The sequence below is a fragment of the Carcharhinus amblyrhynchos genome, chromosome 19, assembly GCF_965287045.1.
Source record: "Carcharhinus amblyrhynchos chromosome 19, sCarAmb.v2.hapA, whole genome shotgun sequence".
Taxonomy (NCBI): Eukaryota; Metazoa; Chordata; class Chondrichthyes; order Carcharhiniformes; family Carcharhinidae; genus Carcharhinus; species Carcharhinus amblyrhynchos.
In genome coordinates, this window is record NC_137342.1 from 16,506,870 (window position 1) to 16,527,389 (window position 20,520).

The window sequence follows — 20,520 nt, forward strand, 5'->3', positions numbered from 1 at the left end:
AAGAGGCCATTCGGCCTGTTGGGTTTGCATCATCTCTCTGACAAAGTTTCTTTCCCAGGTCCACTCTATCCCTGTAACCCCACACATTTACCTCACTAATCCCCCTTATTTTGACACTAAGGTGGAATTTAGCAAGGCCAATCCATTTAACTTCCTCATCTTTGGGCTGTGGGAGGAAACCAGAGCACCTGGAGGAAAGTAGCACAATATGGGGAGAACGCGCAAGCTCCACGCAGATATTCACCCAAGACTGGAATCAAACCCAGGTCCCTGGTTCTGTGAGGGAACATTGCTAACCACTGTGTTACTGTCCCGCCCTAACCCTCATGTGATAGAAAGTTTTATATTCAAACCAGATTCCAAGTAAACAAGTTTCTTCTGTATTCTGTTCTCCCCAGGTCCATGTCCTAAGATGGTATTGGTGACCATGGACCTCAAATGGATTGGTCCATGATTATTCTTGGCAGAACACTGCAATGGTTTGCAGTTTGACCGGAGTGAACGTTGTTACTAGGCAGGAACATGCTGATAATTAACCTGTTTGGCCATGTTACGAACATAACTTCCAAGGTGACCAAGTCTCAGAGTGGACTTGAACCCACAGCTTTTGACCCAGAAGTAGGGATGCCACCATTCCATCACATGACCTGCCATTATTCCCTATTGGATTTATTAATGTCCATATTTGAGGAGCTCAGTTTTGAAATCCCCACAAGTGGAAATATCTGTTGATCAACTCCCTCATTATGTTAAAGATCTCTGTTAGGCCACTCCCACAGCTTTTCTTTTTGAGAGAAAGAAGCCTTAGACTATTCAGTCTTTCCTGATAGTTATTGTCTCTCAGTTCCAGCATCATCTATGTATTCGTTTCTGATTGCATCTTTTCTAGTGTCTCTATATCCCTTTTGTAATTAGGAGATCAGAACTAGTGAGTAATGCTTTTGATGTTATTTTATGGTACAGCACATGCAAGTCCGGAACCTGGGAGTGCACCAAGAAAATGTGTGCAAAGGAATGCCTAGTTTATGGAGATGGCCATTATGTAACCTTTGATGGAAAAAGATACAGCTATGATGGCAACTGTGAATATATTTTGGTGGAGGTAAGTTGGGTTGGGAACGTGTTGTGTCAAAACATGATGGCTGCTATCTTATCACTGTTCACACTGATGGGATTTTCCCATCCCACCACAGTGAGCAGAGATTTGGCCGACTGCCAAATTCTCCAACCTCGCTGCAACGGGAGCGAAGCGTGAACGGGTGGTAAGATTGTGCCTGATGTCTTTGTCTGGCTAAAAAAAATTCTCTGGCACCTGCAGTGCAAAGTCAATGACAATTTACATTCCTTGCTCATGATGCCACGGGGGAACCTGTGACGGAGGCCAACTTTGATGGGGCTGGAAGATCCCACCAGCGGGAAGGACTGGAGAATTCCACCCAGAGAACAAGTGTTTGTATTTCTGCTGGTCTGTCATTTGGCATTCTAAATTATGCAATATTCATGATAATGATATGGTATAAATAAATATGCAAGTTGTGAGATTAGCTTATTTATTAAGCAATGTTAGCACACCATCACACAAATCCCTTTATGATTCATTGCAGGATCGATGCAATCAAGGTTCTGGCACAATCCAAATACTAATAGAGAGCGTCCCATGCTGTGAAAAAGGAGTCACATGCTCAAGGAACATCAGAGTTCTATTTGAGGTATCTTTATTCCAGTCCATCAATATGCAATCAGTCAAATGTTCTACCTGTGTTGTATTACAATATTGTATTCCCTTGATTTCTAACATGTCTATTGCAATCATGCATGATTTTATGCACAACCTGAATCATTGGGGTTTCTTTAGGATACCGAATTCAAGCTAACTGATGGTAGAGTGATTCGAGATGTGATGCCTCAGAGTCAATCCAAGTGCCCAGAAGAACCCTTTTCACTGCACACTGTCGGACTCTACCTAATCATTAAATTTTCCAGTGGGATCACCGTGATATGGGACAAACGCACAAGGGTTTCAATCACACTGGATCCAAGATGGAAGGTAAGGGCGTGATTCAAAACATTAACACTTCCTCATTTGGACTAATTTATTCAAGAACAAAGAACAGTATAGCACAGGAAACAGGCCCTTCGGCCCTCCAAACCTGTGCCGCACATTGGTCCAACTAGACCATTCGTTTGTATCCCTCCATTCCCAGGCTGCCTATGTGACTATCCAGGTAATTCTTAAATGATGCCAGCATGTCTGCCTCCAACACCCTACTTAGCAGCACATTCCAGGCCCCCACCACCCTCTGTGTAAAAAACGTCCCTCTGATATCGGAGTTACACCTCGCCCCTCTTACCTTGAGCCTGTGATCCCTTGTGATCGTCACCTCCAACCTGGGAAAAAGCTTCCCACTATTTACCCTATCTATACCCTTCATAATTTTTGTTCACCTCTATTAGGTCTCCCCTCATTCTCCATCTTCCCAGGAAGAACAACCCCAGTCTACCCAATCTCTCCTCATAGCTAAGACCCTCCACACCAGGCAACATCCTGGTAAACCTTCTCTGCACTCTCTCTAAAGCCTCCACATCCTTCTGGGAGTGCAGCAACCAGAATTGGGTGCAGTACTCCAAATGTGGCCTAACCAGCGTTCTATACAGCTGCAACATCAGATTCCAGCTTTTATACTCTATACACCTTCCTATAAAGGCAAGCATACCGTATGCCTTCTTCACCGCCTTCTCCACCTGTGCTGCCACCTTCATGGATTTGTGGACTTGCACACCTAGGTCCCTCTGTGTTTCTATACTCTTGGTGGCCCTGCCATTTATTGTATAGCTCCCCCCTACATGAGTTCTTCCAAAATGCATCACCTCGCATTTATCTGGAATAAGTTCCATCTGATATTTCTCTGCCCAATTTTCCAGCCTATCTATATCCTGCTGTCTTGTTCGACAATGTTCATCACTATCCGCAAGTCCAGCTATCTTTCTGTCATCCGCAAACTTGCTGATCACACCAGTTACACTTCCTTCCAGGTCATTTATATGTATATCACAAATAGCAGAGGTCCCAGTACAGAGCCCTGCGGAACGCCACTGGTCACAGACCTCCAGCCAGAAAAAGACACTTCGACTGTTACCCTGTCTTCTGTGGCCAAGCCAGTTCTCTACCCATCTAGCCACATCTCCTTGTATCCCATGAGCCTTAACCTTCTTAACCAACCTGCCATGAGGGACTTTGTCAAACGCCTTACTGAAATCCATATAGATGACATCCACAGCCCTTCCTTCGTCAACCGTTTTTGTCACCTGAAAATTTGTCAGGAAAGAGCAACCATTTCAGACATTAAGAACATGTTCGTTTGCAAAGGCAAAAGTGATAATGATTCCCATATAATGCACCACACACACCGCAGGGAATTACAACAAAAACATTTATGGATTTGGATTCTCCTGCCTCTATTTTCGGCAGGCGGGATAGCGGGAGGGGTGATGGAGAATCCAACTGGAGTCCCCAAAGAGCTTTTACACTGGCAGGATTTCCCAATGTCACCACCTCCATCCCCGTCAATCATGGAATGGGGCTCTTGCCATGATCATACACTGACATAATATTAACGGGCTTCGCCGCTGTATCATCCCCCTCTCACCGTGGGCTGGGTTTACAACAGCTTTTGACAAATGGGGATCTGACGAGAAAAGCCGGTAGTGGATCCAGCAGACAGCACATATACCTTTTTCCCGCCTAAGTTGATGGAATGTTGAACTCAGCATGCCTGAGGAAAAGAACAACTTCTTTTTGTCTTTGGCCTATGGTCTGGAATTGTAATTTCCATCACCAGGGCTGGGATTCACCCCAAAACTATTCAAAGTCCCTGAAGCGTGGGGAAAATGGGAGTAAATACTTTGTGCGTCACAGATGACCCTAGCGAGATCCAGTCTGGAAATCAAGGGGCAGGGCCTATTCCTGCTGGAAAGGCCAGTAGCACTGTGCAATGTGCACGCGCCAATTTGTCAGCACGTGGGGAGATTGACACATGTGCACTGGCCCCGCATTGCATGACTGCAGGCCGTTGGCCAGCCCTGCAAAACCACCATCGCTGGCCTTCGAAACCCACACCCCCCCCATCGCTGGCCTTCTAACCCCACACCCCCCATCGCTGGCCTTCGAAACCCACACCGCCCCCATCACTAGCCTTCTAACCCCACACCCCCCATCGCTGGCCTTCGAAACCCACACCCTCCCCCCCACATCGCTGGCCTTCTAACCCCACACCCCCCATCGCTGGCCTTCGAAGCCCGCACCCCCGCCCCCCCCCACCCCCCCATCGCTGGCCTTCTAACCCCACACCCCCCATCGCTGGCCTTCGAAACCCACACCCCCCCCATCGCTGGCCTTCTAACCCCACACCCCCCATCACTGGCCTTCGAAACCCACACCCCCCCCATCGCTGGCCTTCTAACCCCACACCCCCCATCACTGGCCTTCGAAACCCACACCCCCCCCATCGCTGGCCTTCTAACCCCACACCCCCCATCGCTGGCCTTCGAAGCCCGCACCCCCACCCCCCGCCCCCCAATCGCTGGCCTTCTAACCACCCCTCCCCCCCAATCGCTGGCCTTCGAAACCCACACCCTCCCCCCCACATCGCTGGCCTTCTAACCCCGCACCCCCCATCGCTGGCCTTCGAAAGCCGCACCCCTCAGATTGCTGGCCTCCCTTGGGCAGTGATAGTTTGCCCCTATGGCAATGCCATGAGAATAGGCTGGCACTACCAGGCTGGCACTGCTCAAAGGCAAAGCCCACCCCCACCCCCCTTCCCTTACCCTCAACCTCTTGGGATAGGGAAGGGGCCTCAGTGACCTCTCTTCCCTCCAACAGTGTCGGGCCACCTGTTCCCCCTTAGTGGGAAGCAGGAGTAAACCCCGCTGGACAGATCCACCCAGGTGGGTGGGGGGTGGGGGTGAGGTGCAGTGGTGGAGCTGCTAGCATGCCCAGAGACTTCAGTCCCAAGTCCACTAATGAAATGGAAATGAGGATTTCCATCTTGTAATCAGCTTGGCGCAGGGCTGATTACGCTGGAAATCTAGGTCGCGGAGATGCGCTTCGCCCAGCTGGATGCCCGCAAAAGAGCTCCTGCTAATGCCCCCGGCCCGCTGTGCTACTGGGAGAATCACCCACCCTTCCCCAAATGCTTTAAGGTAAAGAATCACCCGCTGCATCACCCCACCCCACCCCCCCCCCCCCCCCCCCCCTCCAATTGTTTCAAGGCAAAGCTATCCTACCAGACCTCAGGAGCTGATGACAGGATGTCAAGTTTAAAGGAGAGTTTTGACAGTCTGTTTGGGTTCCAACCAGAAATCGGCCTCCCTGCTAGGCCTACCTTGCCAGTCAACTCAGTGACGGAGCTGATCGATTTTCCTGCTGCCCACATCCACTCCATGAGCTGGTGAGAGGTACCTGCCTGATTTGTGGCTGGCAGGAGGTCCAGGTCTCACACTGGCACCAGTGAGGTGGGGGGTCTAACAGCTCTACTGAACTCATATTCATTTTGGGAACTACTTTAAAGTTGCCCCACCATTGAATACTTCAAGAAGTGTTGGTGTGTTAGAAATTGCGATTTATTACGTGAATATATATTGTAATATATTAATATATATGCACACGTTTATTTCAGAACAAAGTATGTGGTCTGTGTGGAAATTTCAATGGTGATGTTTCAGACGATCTAACAACAAAAGAAAAGTCTGTGGTGGCAAACACATTGGAATTTGGAAACAGCTGGAAGTCAACATTGTCCTGTTCAAATGTAATAAATCAAACATTTCCCTGTGACAGAAACCCTTACTGTTTAGCATGGGCTCAAAGGAAGTGTGGCATCATCAAGGAAGCAGTCTTTCAAAAATGCCACACGAGGGTAAGTTGATTATCAAATATGTTACGTAGCAATTGGAGTGTATCCTCATTCAGGGTATCTTGTGACTTCTGACACTGTATCTTAACATCTCTATCAGGTTGATCCTACACCATTCTATGAGGCCTGTATCCAAGAAGCTTGTGCCTGTGATTTGGAAGGGAAATATCTGGGCTTCTGCACGGCTGTCGCAGTGTACGCAGAAGCTTGTAACAAAGCTGGCATCTGTATTCGCTGGAGAACCCCTGACTTATGCCGTAAGGATTTGCGTTATTGGGAATTGAGGAGCGTTATAAAATTCATTTTATACATTTGCTCAAATGGGGTGCTGCAAGAACTCATAAAAATAACACATAAAGATCAGAAGGAGATCGGGCTTGAGGTAGTGATCTGATATGGATAGAAAATTGTTTAAAAGCTAAGCATTAGAGGAAAGGATACACTGGCGCGGTTCACTGCTGCCGTTAGCAGCAGCCAAGGTCGCCGCTGGCCTGTTGAATCGGACATGAGGGACAAAATGGGATTCTCGCTGGGTATCAAACTCATTGCGAATTTCCCTGCTCACTGCGTCAGCCCCAGTAAAATACCCACCCAGAGCAGACAGGATAGAAGCAAATTACTGCGGATACTGGAATCTGAAACCAAAAGGGAAACGCTGGAAAATCTCAGCAGGTCTGGCAGCATCTGTAAGGAGAGAGAAAAGCTGCTGTTTTGAGTCTAGGTAATCTTTGTTAAAGCAGACAGGAACCTGACCAATATCTTTTAAACGTCATTTCAATGCCTTGGAGAGGTTCTGGTGACAACATCTCAGCATCTGATCTGTAGCCAAGAGATTTAAACTAATAGTGCCCTGACAAATAGACTCATTGAATCATACAGTGCAGAAGAAGACTATTGGGCCCATCGAGCCTGCACCAACTACAATCCCACCCAGGCCCTATCCCTCTGATGCCATGCATTTACCTTAGCTAGTCTCCCTGACCCCAAGGGGCAATTTAGCATAGCTAATCCACCTAATCTGCACATCTTTGGACTGTGAGAGGAAACCAGAGCACTTGGAGGAAACTCACACAGACACAGGGAAAACACGCTGACTCTGCACAGACAGTGACCCGAGTTGGTAATTGAACCTGGATCCCTGGCACTATGACGTAGCAGTGCTAACCACTGTGCCACCATGCCACCCAAGGTCGATTGAGCGATAATCAAACCACACTGCTTAAAATATTGAAGAGAATTGACAAGAGAGGAAAATAAACCTCTCTTTTCGTTGTCCAAGGAAGACAGTAGAAAAGGAAAAAATTAAAAATGTTACTTAGAAAGGTTAATTGAATCCAGAGAAAGCCCACCTCGCAAGGTTTTTGAGAACATGAAATGCACTGATCCAGAAAGCTGCGGTAATAAAACCAATTAAATATTTTAAAAGGGAGAGAAATACTTGGAAAGGATGTAGATGGATAAGAAGGAACTTGAATTGAGAAGATAAAATTACCTTTTCTAACAGAAATATGCATCCAGACTTTTGTTTTGAAACCAAACTGGCTGAAAGGTCATGTCTGTACCATATATCCCTTTTAATTGAATGCAGACAGTCCTTTCTGGGAATCTTCCATAGATTCTGCAACTTGCTTTAGTTGACCATATAATTACTTGTGTTTTGCAGCTGTATACTGTGACTATTATAACAACCCTGATGAATGCAGTTGGCATTATCACCCATGTGGAAAGTTAACAACAAAAACGTGTTCAGATCATTACGTTGGGAAGAAATACTCTGCAATACTTGAAGGTTTAAACTACATTATTATCTCTTTATATGATCAGATAATATTCCTGTTCTCGGTGTTTAGATATTGTACATTTAGTTCATAATGGCTATTTCTTGGATTTAAAATCATTGTGCTGTCACTTTTGTCATACATTTTCTACAACTTGATAAAAGTGTAAAAGGGTATTTCTAGCAAATTCGATGAAACAAAGTGAGCCTAATTTGTTCAGCATTCAATAGGTTTGACAATTTTGAGCTCTGATTTTTACTTTGAGTAATTATGTATTTATGGAAGAATCGTGAATGGGGAGCAAATTTAATAATTCCATGACTTACCATGAATATGGGTGTAATGAAACTCAATAATTAGCATAAATGGCTTTAACATTTGCTGCTGAAATTCTTAGCATCACATGTTGTTTTCTTGTTATTCGATATAGGCTGTTATGCAAAGTGTCCTGAGGGTGCTCCTTATTTGGATGAAAATATAATGAAGTGTGTTAAATTAACTAATTGCACATGTTACTATAATGGAAAGATATTGCAACCAGGTGAAAAAATAAGGACTCCCTGTAAAGACTGGTAAAGTATTTACAACAATTTATTTTCCTATTTTACCAATCTCTGCATGTGATGTAATCAAGTTAGTCACCCTACTTTTCCTATGCCTGTCCCTTAGTAAATGGGAGGGGTGAACATTGCTTGGGTTGGTGGCTGCAAGGTTTTAGTGCATCAGTTGATATGAGCTGGTATTTCTCCCCTATGCTTTCGAGGAAACGTTGAATTCCCAACAATAACAGAGAAGGAAAAGCGATATCGTTTTGCATCTACTTCTTATTGCCCTGAGATTACCAGAGCTTCCGTGCGAATGTGAAAAGTCTTCACCTACAGTAGTGGGAATTGCATTGGAATGCATGTGAGGGGAGAAGGACATCATGGCATTCTGGCCTCACTTCACTCTTGGAATGTTGGTAGGATGTCCAAATGAAGGTGCACCAGAAGAGACCCTTATACCTACCCACCAGTCACATTGGAGGGCCTGAGAAGACCATAAAAGACCTAAAAACACATGCCCCTCAATTTTTTGCACCCAGGATTGCAGCAAGCACAAACGATGAACCAGGACCGAAATCTCACAAGATTCAGAAAACAAGAGTCTCGCTGGTGAGATCTTGTTTGATGATTTTCTGGATCCGCACCACCCCCCCCACCTCCCCCTTGCCAGTGACATATGGGGTTGGATTTTATGGCCTTTCATGACCCGAGACCGGAAAATCCTGCCCGAGGTCAACGGATCTTCCCATTGTCTGTCCCTTGCCTGCTCCGATTCCTGTGGTGGGGCAGAGCAGTCGAATTCCGGTAATCAAGCTCAGGAAGGTCAGGAACCTCATTGCATTAAATTTTAATAAAATTAGCAGGCTTCTCCACCATTTCGTCCCACCGCAGTTGAAATTCCATATCAACAAGGTTTACAAATGCTTTTCAAAAACGGGAAGCATTTGGTTCATCAACCAGCACTCTGCAGAGAATGGAAAATTTCACCTAAGTTCCTCTTTCCCTACAGGGAGGCGCTAAATTCTCAGGTCGGTGGTCTTCCATCTCTTGCCTTTAACAGAAGTCAGAGAGCCATGAGATAATAATCAGCACTGCTGCCATAGGTCTCCTGATTGCTAAAGCAGCAGCAATCTTTCTGTCCCAGATTCTGGATATGGAATCATAGCAGGAGTATGGCGTAACCATACTAATAATGTAAATCCTAAATTCCAAGTGGTTCAGGTCAGGGTAGGTGCAGTGCACATTGTGGCCAGAGTTCTCCCATCCCGCCCAACACTGAAATTCTAGCGGGCAGAGGGTGGACTATGTAAAGGTCTGTTGAAGTTGAGCGGGAATCTCCAGTTTTCAGCTAAGCGCGATGGGAGAATCCCACTGCATGTTTCGTGAGCTAACGTAGGCAAGAATAACAGGCAAGTCAGTAAAGCTTTTGCTTGACTCCATCCTAAACATTACAGAGCAACATTATAAAGATTCCAATTGATTAAAGAAGTAAATTGAATTAAAATAACTTAATATTGTTTTTACTAATAAGAATTAGAGCAAAGATGTTATCTTCTGATTGGTTTCTCAAGACATGCTTATGAAGTCATCCTATAAATGAGGCAGTGATGTGAAATCTTTTCCTCCTTTCTTTTACAGTTACTGCCAGGATGGAAATGTTATATGTAAGTAATTTATTTGCGAAAATACTTCAAATGTGTGATACAGTAGATGCATGGTTTGTTCAATGCCAATATCTTTAAGAATGATTTGTTACCTCATGTCAATACAATTGTTAGGAAAACATACCAACTTAATTTTAAAATCAAACCTTAGGTCTTGACTTAGCAGACATGTAACAGAATGATTCATGAACAAAAACAATGATTCATGAACAAGGCTTAATGGCATTTGAAGGGTATGTGATAGTGATGGAGCTTATGCACTTCCAAGGTCAACATGGAGGGAGCTATTTGTATTGGCATATGGCAAAAAAACCGCAAGTCTTTGGCACTCTTGATTGTTTTTCTCATTATCCATGAATATCAGATGATACAATCATTAGTTCCACATTTGATAAGTGATCCGTTTTTTTGTACCAAGCTTTGATACGCATGTGTCCAATAATTTTAGAAGTTCATCATTACTTGTTCCACAAAATGAGATTTATTTTCATTTTATTACATGGAGAAAGAAAGAAAAAATATATAAAACAGCATTCTCAGTCTTTCCCTTCGTCTAGGTCTAGTTTTTCTCCTCAGTTCTGGCTGGGCCTTTAGGTTCTGGACAACCTGATTGTACATTGTCCTTTTTTTAAGCTGGTTGATGACTTGCATTTAAAGATTAGGCTGGTACTGGGGTTTTATCTCTGATAGTGCTCATCTTTGCTCAATACAACTGTGTCTGTTCCTTGATGTAATACCGGATTAGATGTTGTCTAGAGGATTTGGTTGTTTACCTGACTGTTAGCTCACAGATTGTTACCAATAACCAGATTGAAATGGGATACCTCTTCGGAGCATTCTCCTACTTCTCCCTGGCCCTATCATCATACTGTCTTCCACAAGGGCTTAATGAGAAAATAGAGGCCTTTACATATTCAGGCAGATGAAAAATGGGCAGATATTCATCAAGTGGTTTTACCAGCAGGTATAAGAGGAACGTGTTACAGGTAGCACAGAGGTAACAGTAGGAGGTCATTTGGGAGAAAGGAAAACTGAATTTAAAGCACAAAAACATTTTTTATTGGCCTGGACTGCATAAAGATGTGGTTAAATTTTGCCAGATATGTCACACATATCAGGAAATAGTGAAACCTCAAGCGATGATAAAACCAGAACTCTTATTCCCCATTCCAGCATTGGAGGAATCTTTTACATGGAACTTAATTGCTTGTGTAGGAAAAATGAAAATGAAAAGTGGGAATCAATATCTATTGACCATAATGGATGTGTTTGCTAGGTTTCCAGAGGCTATTCTATTACTAAATATTATAGCTAAAAGGATTATACAACAGTTACTTACATTTTTTACTTGATGTGGACTACCCACAGAAATACAATCAGATCAAGGATCAAATTTTATATCAAAGTTATTCAAGGAGGCTATGGATAGCTTAGGAATAAAACAATTTAAATCAACTGCATACCATCCAAAATCACAAGGAGCATTAGAACAGTGGCATCAAACTTTAAAGACAATCCTGGGGGCTTATTGTCAAGATTATCCAGAGGATTGGGATAAAAGAATTCCATTTGTACTTTTTGTGATTTGGGATGCACCTAATGAATCAACTAAGCTACATTTAAATGGATTTTTGATTATAAGGTAAAAGGACTACTTAAAATGATTAAAGAGAAATTGGTGAGTCAGCGTTCTGAGATTGCATTATTGGACTCCTTGTCAAATTTTAGGGAAAGTTTAAATAGAGCAGGTGAGTTGGCTAGACAACATTTAAAAGTGACACAGTATGTGATGAAACAGGAAGCAGATAAGAAATCAAAAATTCACAGTTTTGCTAGTGGGGAAAAAATATTACTACCAGTGGTAGGTGAACCATTAAAAGCCAAGGTGGCAAGGAAATTGAGTAAGGTAAATTATTTGATAAGACTGCCAGATAGAAGGAAAACTCACAGAGAATGTTATGTGAATATGGTCAAACGGTATTTTGATAGAGAAGGAAAGAAGAGAGGGGATATGTTACTGATTACAACTCAGAGGGAAGAACTGAACCCTGATGATCCTGAATTTGACATTTCTCAAATTAAGTTGGATAATGATGAAGTTATCAGACATTGGAATAAATTGTTGAGTTACTTTTGGAGGCAAATTAAAATGACCTGAAAGACTTATTAAAGTCACATGGAGAGATGTGTGGGAGTAAGCCTGGTAGTAATAAATTAGTGATGCATGATGTTGGTGTAGGAAGTGCTGTTCCAATTCAGCAACAACCTTATAGGCGTAACCCTCTAAAATTGGCACAGGTTCAAAAGGGAGATTAAAAGCATGCTTAAAAATGACACAATTGAAGTGAGTTGCAGTGAGGGGAGCTCACCCATTGTGATGGTACCAATAACAGATGGTACCCAATGATTGTGTGTGGACTACAAGAAATTGAACACAGGTTCCTGGTGCTGTGAGGCAGCAGTGCTAACCACTGTGTCACCGTATATATATTGTAGAGTACTAGTAACATGGATCTAGAAGGTTGCAAAAAAATGAAACCTCCTTTGATTATTGATGGTTCATGTTTTTCTTAAGGGGGGAGGTATAACGCTATTGTACTTTAGGAAATGTGTTTTAATCATGTTTCTCTGCAGGATGTTTCTCGTAGTCTCTGGTGTTTTAGCAATGTTGGTCTGTCTACCAGCCTCTTGTATTATTGATGCAGCTGCCTAAGTGTTTCTAATGGCTGGAATATTGGTTTAATCGGAACTAATGCTGTTCTGCTGTTTTTCCCTGGGAGCTTGGATTTCATTGGTCTTGTGATGGGGAGGCTGTGCTTTTTCACACAATATTCAAGTTCAGATGCTGCTTTTGAGCTATGAGGGTTGGAGACTGGAATCTTCCAGGAGTTAAGTTTCTTTCTTGAAAATTCTGTTGTATGAGAGTTGCTGCTTTAGAAGCTGCAATGAGAGAGGTTTCCCTTTCTAGCTCTGAAGTTGGAAGCTTCTGGGAGCTGCTGCAGGCTGGTTTTGCTTCTCTGAGGTTTTGCTGTTTGGAGGATATGGCCTTCTTTGAGAATTGCTGGCTGGACTTCTGTCCAGAAGTGTTAAAAAGCTGGAAATTTGGCATCATGTGAGCATACTTGTTATTGTGCTGACTAATACTGAAGAAGGATGCATGTCTGTGGGATATTGCTATACATTGGAACAGCAAAGCTAACTAGCTGTTAAGAGTTCTACTGTGTCATGTTTAAGTCTTGTAACTGGTAACCATTATGCTAATTCTTTTTAACTGTATTCTTAAGTAAGTTTTGTTAGACAAAAGCTTCCTAGTGGGTCACTTGAATCACACCTGGAGTGAAACACCCTATGCTCACCCAGTGTCCAAATCAAATGTAAAACTTGGGGCCTACACTAACTTCCCAAAACACCTTGGATTTTCTGGTCTGATCTTAACACACCTCACCCCTACCCATAGATATAAAATTCCATGCAACATCTCTGAACAGGTTTGCAGTGAAAACCATATAGGAACCTTCCAGAAAAGTGGTTAATTTCATAGTATCTGTTAGGTTCAGGAATTTGCTGGCACCTGACGGCCTGGTACAAGTGTATGAGTTTATTAGGAGTTCCTTTTATATCTTGCTTGCTATAACTCCCACAACTTGCCTGGGCTTGCAAAATCTCACTAACTGTCCTGGCTGGAGACAATACCTCTTTAACCTGTGCTTCACTCTCTCTCCACTCACATTGTCCGTACCTTTAAGACTTGATTACCTGTAAAGACTTGCATTCCAACCATTATTTTGTAAATTGAGTTTGTGTCTTCATATGCTCTGTTTGTGAACACGACTTCCACTCACCTGATGAAGGAGCAGTCCTCTGAAAGCTTGTGGCTTGTGCTACCAAATAAACCTGTTGGACTTTAATCTACTGTTGTGAGGCTTCTTACTGTTACTTGATGTTACTAGTCCTTTCCTTCCATTATTCTCTCTTACACAGTCATTATTATACATTACTCCAGAGAACACCCATTTACATTCATTGATTAATTAAACACAATTGCAGAGGTGGCCAGCACTAATTGGTTCAGACTTCTGATCATGCACGATCCGTGAGTCTCTGTCAAGGTTAGCTGATCATGAGCTGTGAATGTACGCAGCACATCTCAACATGTTATAACATTGTAACATGCTCCAGCACAAGTAAAACCTGAAACCTTAGCATGATTTCGCCCATGAGAAAATACTAGTACAAATACATTATGGAAAATGTTATAAAAATTATGAAAAATAAAACGGTTGGCTTCCCACATATCTGACATCAGGTAACTGCTTGGAACTGTTCTTGTTCGGTGTTTTGTACGTATTTACAATTCAATATGTCTGTAGTTAGCTGGTGAAGTTGTAACTCTCACTCTGTCACTGTATTGTGGCTGGTGTGACACTGTGCAACACCGTTCCGGGGGAAGAGTACTTCACCTTGTTCATGAAATTACTCCAGTTGCATCTCCATATTTGTATCAGAACACCCCAAAGGTGTTCTGAAACATTTTCCCCTGTAGATAATTTCCTCCATCTATTTTTTTCAATTTGCCCATCTTTAAAAATTAATTTTAATTGGTAAATTGCTAAAGGGACTTGTTTAACAAAGTGATAGCTTGTCAAGTTTAACAAATTCGGTGAGTTTGAACTCCAAGAATGAAAGAGACGAAGCTTTTCAAAGAAGACAGTGGAAACTCGAAAGACACAAAGAGACATCCAAGACATCCCATAACATAGTACCTTTGGAAAGCCAGGAAAAGTCCCTTGAATCAAAAAGAAGCTGAAAGGGCAGGAAAAAGATAGCCAGAATGTCCAGAGGCTTCCAAACAGAGTTGGCAGAGAAAATGTAATAGCTGTCAAATCTTTTACATAACTGGGGCTACTGTCAGCTTAACAAATGTTGACTGATAGCAATGTTCCACTTGCATAAGCAAGTCTCTGTGTACTTGTAACATGTATTGAATTTTGGCATCAGACAATACCAGTCTAGGACATTGCAATTGCTAATGAAATAAGCCTGTTAATTTATATCTTCACACTGTGAGAATGGTTGAAAACTTAAAGGAACTGGAGTCTGCAAATAGTTTTTTTCAACATGACATTTGCAGCAGGTCTATTTAGTTTTGTGATGTAAAACTACAGCAATAGCATAGGAATTCAGCTTATTTCCAAGTAGTTTTAACCATCTTTCATCTGTTTGTGAAGGTACCCCTATTACAACTACACCAACTACACCGACTACTGTCTCCAAACCAGGTGAGTGATGGCTTTTAGGACCGTTATAATAGTCACTTTTTTTCAACAGCTCCCAGGTAGTGAAATCCTGTAGGTGTTCATAGAACTGATAGAATTCTTACAGTGCAGAAAGAAGCCATTTGGCCCACCGAGTCTGCACTGATCACACTCCCACCAGGCTCTATTTCCTTAGCTCCATATATTTACTCTGTTAATTCCCCTGACATAGGACCAATTTAGCATGGCCAATCAACCTAACCTGCATATCCTTGGCGTGTGGGAGGAAACCAGTGCACCTGGAGGAAATCACGCAGACATGGGGAGAATGCGCAACCTCCACACAGACATAAGGCCTGAGGTCGGAATTGAACCTGGGTCCCTGGTGCTGTGAGGCAGCAATGCTAAGCACTGTGCCACCCTGTCATCCTATGTTGAGGACATAACCTCCAGAGTGACTCGGTGAAATGCAATTATTTCAATGAAATTAGTCCAAAGTGTATGACAGATGTGTTACAGTTGAGATGTGAAAGAGCAAAACATATATGCATTCATATATATCATATCTATATTTATCGGCTGAACTACTTTACAAAATAAATTTTATGTGCTTTATAAAATGGACACTTCCCGAGCTACAAAATGTCTCCAGCTTATCACATGATGCCTTCGACAGTATCAAAGTAACAATGGCCCCACGGTCAATGGGGCCAACTTTGAAGAAAGGCAATCTTTCGGAGGTCTTAATCTCCCACAATGGTGCTAATGGACTAAGCATTGATGGCTGCGACTGGTTTAAGAAAAGTAACATACCGCAGCAAATTCTTTTAGACAAACTTGCTAAACAATATTACAAAGGTGGGTAAGGAAGCACTAACCAGTGAAACACTAACCACCTTATATTGGGTGGAGGTATAGATTCTCTGGTCTGAATGGAGTGAGCGCCAAATTCTCCATTCTCGCTGGCAGTGGTAGCGGGGTGTGAATGGCTGGAGAATTCTGGCCAAAATTTTTAGCCGGGAAACTACTATGAAAGTTTCCCCCTGAGATCCAAGATCCTGGGGTACTCAAGTCCCTACCCAGAATGGGTAGAAGAATCGGAACTAAGCAAGGATTGGAAACCTGTATTCAAGGGGTATAGAACCCACTGGAGGAGCTGGAGAGGAGGAGACTAATGAAATAGTTCCAAGGAAGGGAAAGAGAAGGAAAAAGAGAATTTCAACAGAGGAAAGGAGGAAGTAAATGGGCTCGCAAACAAAAGATGCTCAAGCAGAAAAAGATCAAAAGACAGAGAGGGAATTCCAAAATGAGATGTGGAAAATAGTTAAATTGCGGGGATGTGCCTTGGTGTGGTCACAAGCACTGTGTCCCAAGAAGCCAGAACAGGGTGAAAAAGCCAGGCAATTGCAGCAAAACTCTGCCCTGTGGCAGACGGTAAAAAGAGTTTGGAGGCCTGCCAAGGATTAAACAAGCTCTCAGGAATAAGGTGTTTCCAGAAAAGCTACCTGGATTTAAAAGGGCTGCAGTTCAGCCAGAAAACATAGAAGAAGCCGTGACCAAGCAGCAGAGATCTGCTGAAAGGCAGAAAGCTGGCACCCACAAGGGTGGCTGGGCCTCCACAGACCTCGGGCAAGTGCTGCTCGAAGGTAGCAAGGTCAAAGCTGGGCCAGTAAAATTAAACCAATCCAGAGAAGGCCCCTAGAATCCAAAGTAGATTCTCCCAAAAAAAAGCCCACAGCTGCATAGGGACCACTGCCAGTGAGAATGGTGAATTTGGCACTCAGCCAAACCTCTGTTCACTGCAGTGAGACCAGAGGATCCCAGCTGCAAGCAAGGTCCGAGAGTCTTCCATCTCCAGCAAGGCAAGAAATCATGAGGGCACACACGCTCGCGCAGCCAACAGCCAGCCAATTTAAAGAGAAGAGAGCCCTACTCCTGTTGGATCAGCAGGAGGTCTGACTGTCTGAAATCTTTCTTTCACTTTTAGAGGAGGAATGGCTGGACCATCCGAAACACACTCTGCTTCAGTGAGGAATTTACCTCAACCGCTGTTAGTCCATAAGGAGCCAACCCCCCTAGGTTACATTTTAGCTTAATTTGAAGCAATTTTTAAAAGCGGCATCTGGGCCTTTTGGCTAAGATGCAAATAAGATCAAACCTTAGAGGAGAAGCTATGCCTACTCCAATCAGCTTGGATCATGTAGATCAAGCCCAAGACAGGAGGTGAGAGCCCTGTCTTGTCAACTTGGATCGGGAATGTCTCAACTTGTTGAGACTCCGAATTGGACTTGATTTGATTGAATTGGAATAAAAACAAAAAAAAGTTGGAGGGAGACCTGAGGGATTCACAAATAGTGCCAGAGCAGGTGAGGAAACTGCCTCCCTCAGTCAAAAAGCCTCCAGAGAGCATAGCTGGGGCTACATCTCCACTCAAGCACAGTGGTATTCCACAGGATGTGGAACATGTGAGGAGAATGCCTCCTTCAAACCCAAAAGCCCTGGCTAGGAGGCCAGTGATCACCTTTGCAAACCACGTGTGGGTGAAAATAACCATGAAGCCAAAAAGTTCCATAATGCGTCCAAAAGGAGGATGGGTGATGTCTCCTCCGGTTGATAAGCTAATTGGTGAACCAGTAGGTCTGACCATTCCCCAGGGGGCAGTAGTGTTCCAAAAGTCACCAAATCCATCACCCAACTCGGCAGCAAAAGGACCCCAACCAGATTGGACCCTATGTTTATCCCACTAGGCTACAGCACTATAACCATATCCAATACAATGATACAGCAGCCACTGCCAGGAAGCTCTCTAACTAGTGCCCCAACCCAGAAAGGCTGACCCAAGTTCAGGTGTCAGCTGGCATCAGAAACTGGAACTTGCCAGCTATTAGCCCCCGAACCAGGGTCCACCAAGGTGGCTAAGGGCCCTTTAGTGCCTTCCATTCTCCTCATACTTGACCTATCCCAGTCTCTGGGTCCAGGCAATGGTAATCCCAGGTTACCCAAGTGAGCAGCCAGGTGCTGAGCAGGACAGGAGCAATCCTACAATCCCAAGGCCTGGCACCCCCAGAGTGGGATATCCAGCATTCCCTTTTGCAATGCACAGAGCTGCTTAACCCATACTCAACCCCTCAAAGCCCATCACCCAGTAAAAACCCCAAGACCTGGTTGAAGATATGAGTGGGGTGGAGGGAGGTGGTTGACCCCCAACAGAGTGAAGACAGAATTCTTGCTCTAAATAGGCTTCCCCAGACAGGTGAAATTCAAACCCTCCCTGAGTTACCTTAACTGCTGGAAAGGACAGTGTCTGTGCAGTTGTATAAAGTCTAGATTTTTATAGGAAGGTGCAGTGTGGGAGCTGTCATTTCCCTTGTTAACTCTGTGCTCAAATTTCCACTGTGAATGAAAGAATGCCTTCGGACTTCTGTGTTTCCCTATCCTTTCTTCCCGAGGCGACATTAGGAAAATAAATAGAATTGATTTCATTTTCACAATGCAGAAGGCATGTCAAGGTGAGATGTGGAAGAAATTATATGTTCATCAGCTGGACTATTAGTCAAGCCATTTTGATTGTTTTTCTTGTTCTTCCAAAGCGACCACTACAACAGTGATTCGGACAACAACCAAATCCACAACTGGCTCCACACCAGGTCAGTGCTGGCTATTTCAATGCATAATCACAAAGTTTGTGACTCAGGTTATCATATTTAAGTAGCTTCCAGAGTGAAACTATATTGCTTTATCTCTTGTAGACATTCAGTTCAGTTCCTCCAAATATAACTGGTGAAAAAGGATAAGTATTTGAAAGAAGCTAGATCAGAATCACTTCTTGAGGAGGAATGCTGTGTCTATGTTTCAGAAAACCTAAGTATAAAAGTATAGAAACAAACACAAACATGTGCCGATTTATTGTATACCTTGAAGTTGTTCTTTTTGTGGACAGCACGGTGGCACAGTGGTTGGCACTGCTGTCTCACAGCAACAGGGGCCCGGAGTCAATTCGGCTTCAGGTCACAGTCTGTGAGGAGTCTGCACGTTCTCCCCGTGTCTGTGGGGGTTTCCTCCAGGTTGATTGGTCATGCTAAATTGCCCCCCTACTGTCCCAGGATGTGTATCTTAGAGGGATTACCATGGTAAATATATGAGGTTGCAGGGATAGATTCTGGGTGGGATTGTTGCTGGTGCAGGCTCGATGGGCTGAATGGCCTACTTCTGCACTGTAAGATTCTATGATTTTATCAATGTAATTAATGATGCAAATGTTGTCTTGCCACACTCCTATCCATGTTTGCTTTTGTAATTTATCGTGGGGGAACATTCTTCATCCAGTTATTTCTGTGGCAAAAATAATTTTCCATATTGTACTTTAATATCAATAAATAACTTGCTGCTGAAACTCACAACACTGCAGAATTTCAAATTGGAATTCAATTTCTTCTTTGTTTGTTCAGAAACAACAACTACACCAAAAAGAACAACCACAGTTGTTGTTGAGGGAACTACCACAACCATTGTCTTTCACCAATATTCAACACTGGGCCCTATTTTACCATTTTAATTCTAAATGCTGGGCAGACTTGAAACTGGGAGTATTTGAGTTGCAACTTTTAAACCCTTTCTCAGGCACCCCCATACTCTCACTGCCTGCAAAAGTATCAGTGAGTCCGAATCGTACTGCAGAAGCCTGTGGACTGGGCTTCATGCTTCCGAAACTGCAGCACCCATCAGAGCCTCCAATTGCGCATGCACAGTCAAAAAGTGATAGAATACAGCTCCCCTGTCACATCCCTCCTGAATAATGCCTCGCCCTGGCTCCCCCAGACATTGCCCCACTCCCCCCAATATTACTGACTCCCTTATCAACCAACTCCCTCCCTGCCACCCAGACTGATTGCGGGCCCCTCTCCCCTCATTTCCTCCCCTACACCCCTCCACCCCACAGATCTCAGGCAGAGTGACAGCGGACCCCCCCTCTTCCCCTGCACTGATCTCAGGCAGATGGGCAGCGGACAGTCCCCTTGCTCTCCACTGATCTCAGGCAGAAATATGCAGCAGACCCACCCCTTCCTCTTCACTGATCTCAGGCAGAATGGCAGCAGACCCACCCCTTCCTCTCCACTGATCTCAGGCAGAGTGGGTGGCAGCGGACTCCCCTTCCCCTGCACTGATCTCAGGCAGAGTGACAGCAGACCCCCCCCTTCCCCTGCACTGATCTCAGGCAGAATGGCAGCAGGCTCCACCACCCCCCCCCCACTGATCTCAGGCAGAATGGCGGCAGGTTCCACCACCCCCCCCACAGATCTCAGGCAGAATGACAGCAGACCCCCCCCTTCCCCTGCACTGATCTCAGGCAGAATAGCGGCAGGCTC

General features: G+C 44.0%; 1 long non-coding RNA gene across 1 annotated transcript; it reads left to right on the forward strand.

Moving 5' to 3' along the window:
• Positions 1-9,869: 9,869 nt before the first annotated feature.
• LOC145355334 (uncharacterized) lies at positions 9,870-18,802 on the forward strand. The gene is made up of 3 exons (XR_013888958.1): positions 9,870-9,899; positions 15,128-15,178; positions 18,745-18,802. It is a non-coding gene; the product is annotated as an uncharacterized LOC145355334 (long non-coding RNA).
• Positions 18,803-20,520: the final 1,718 nt, after the last annotated feature.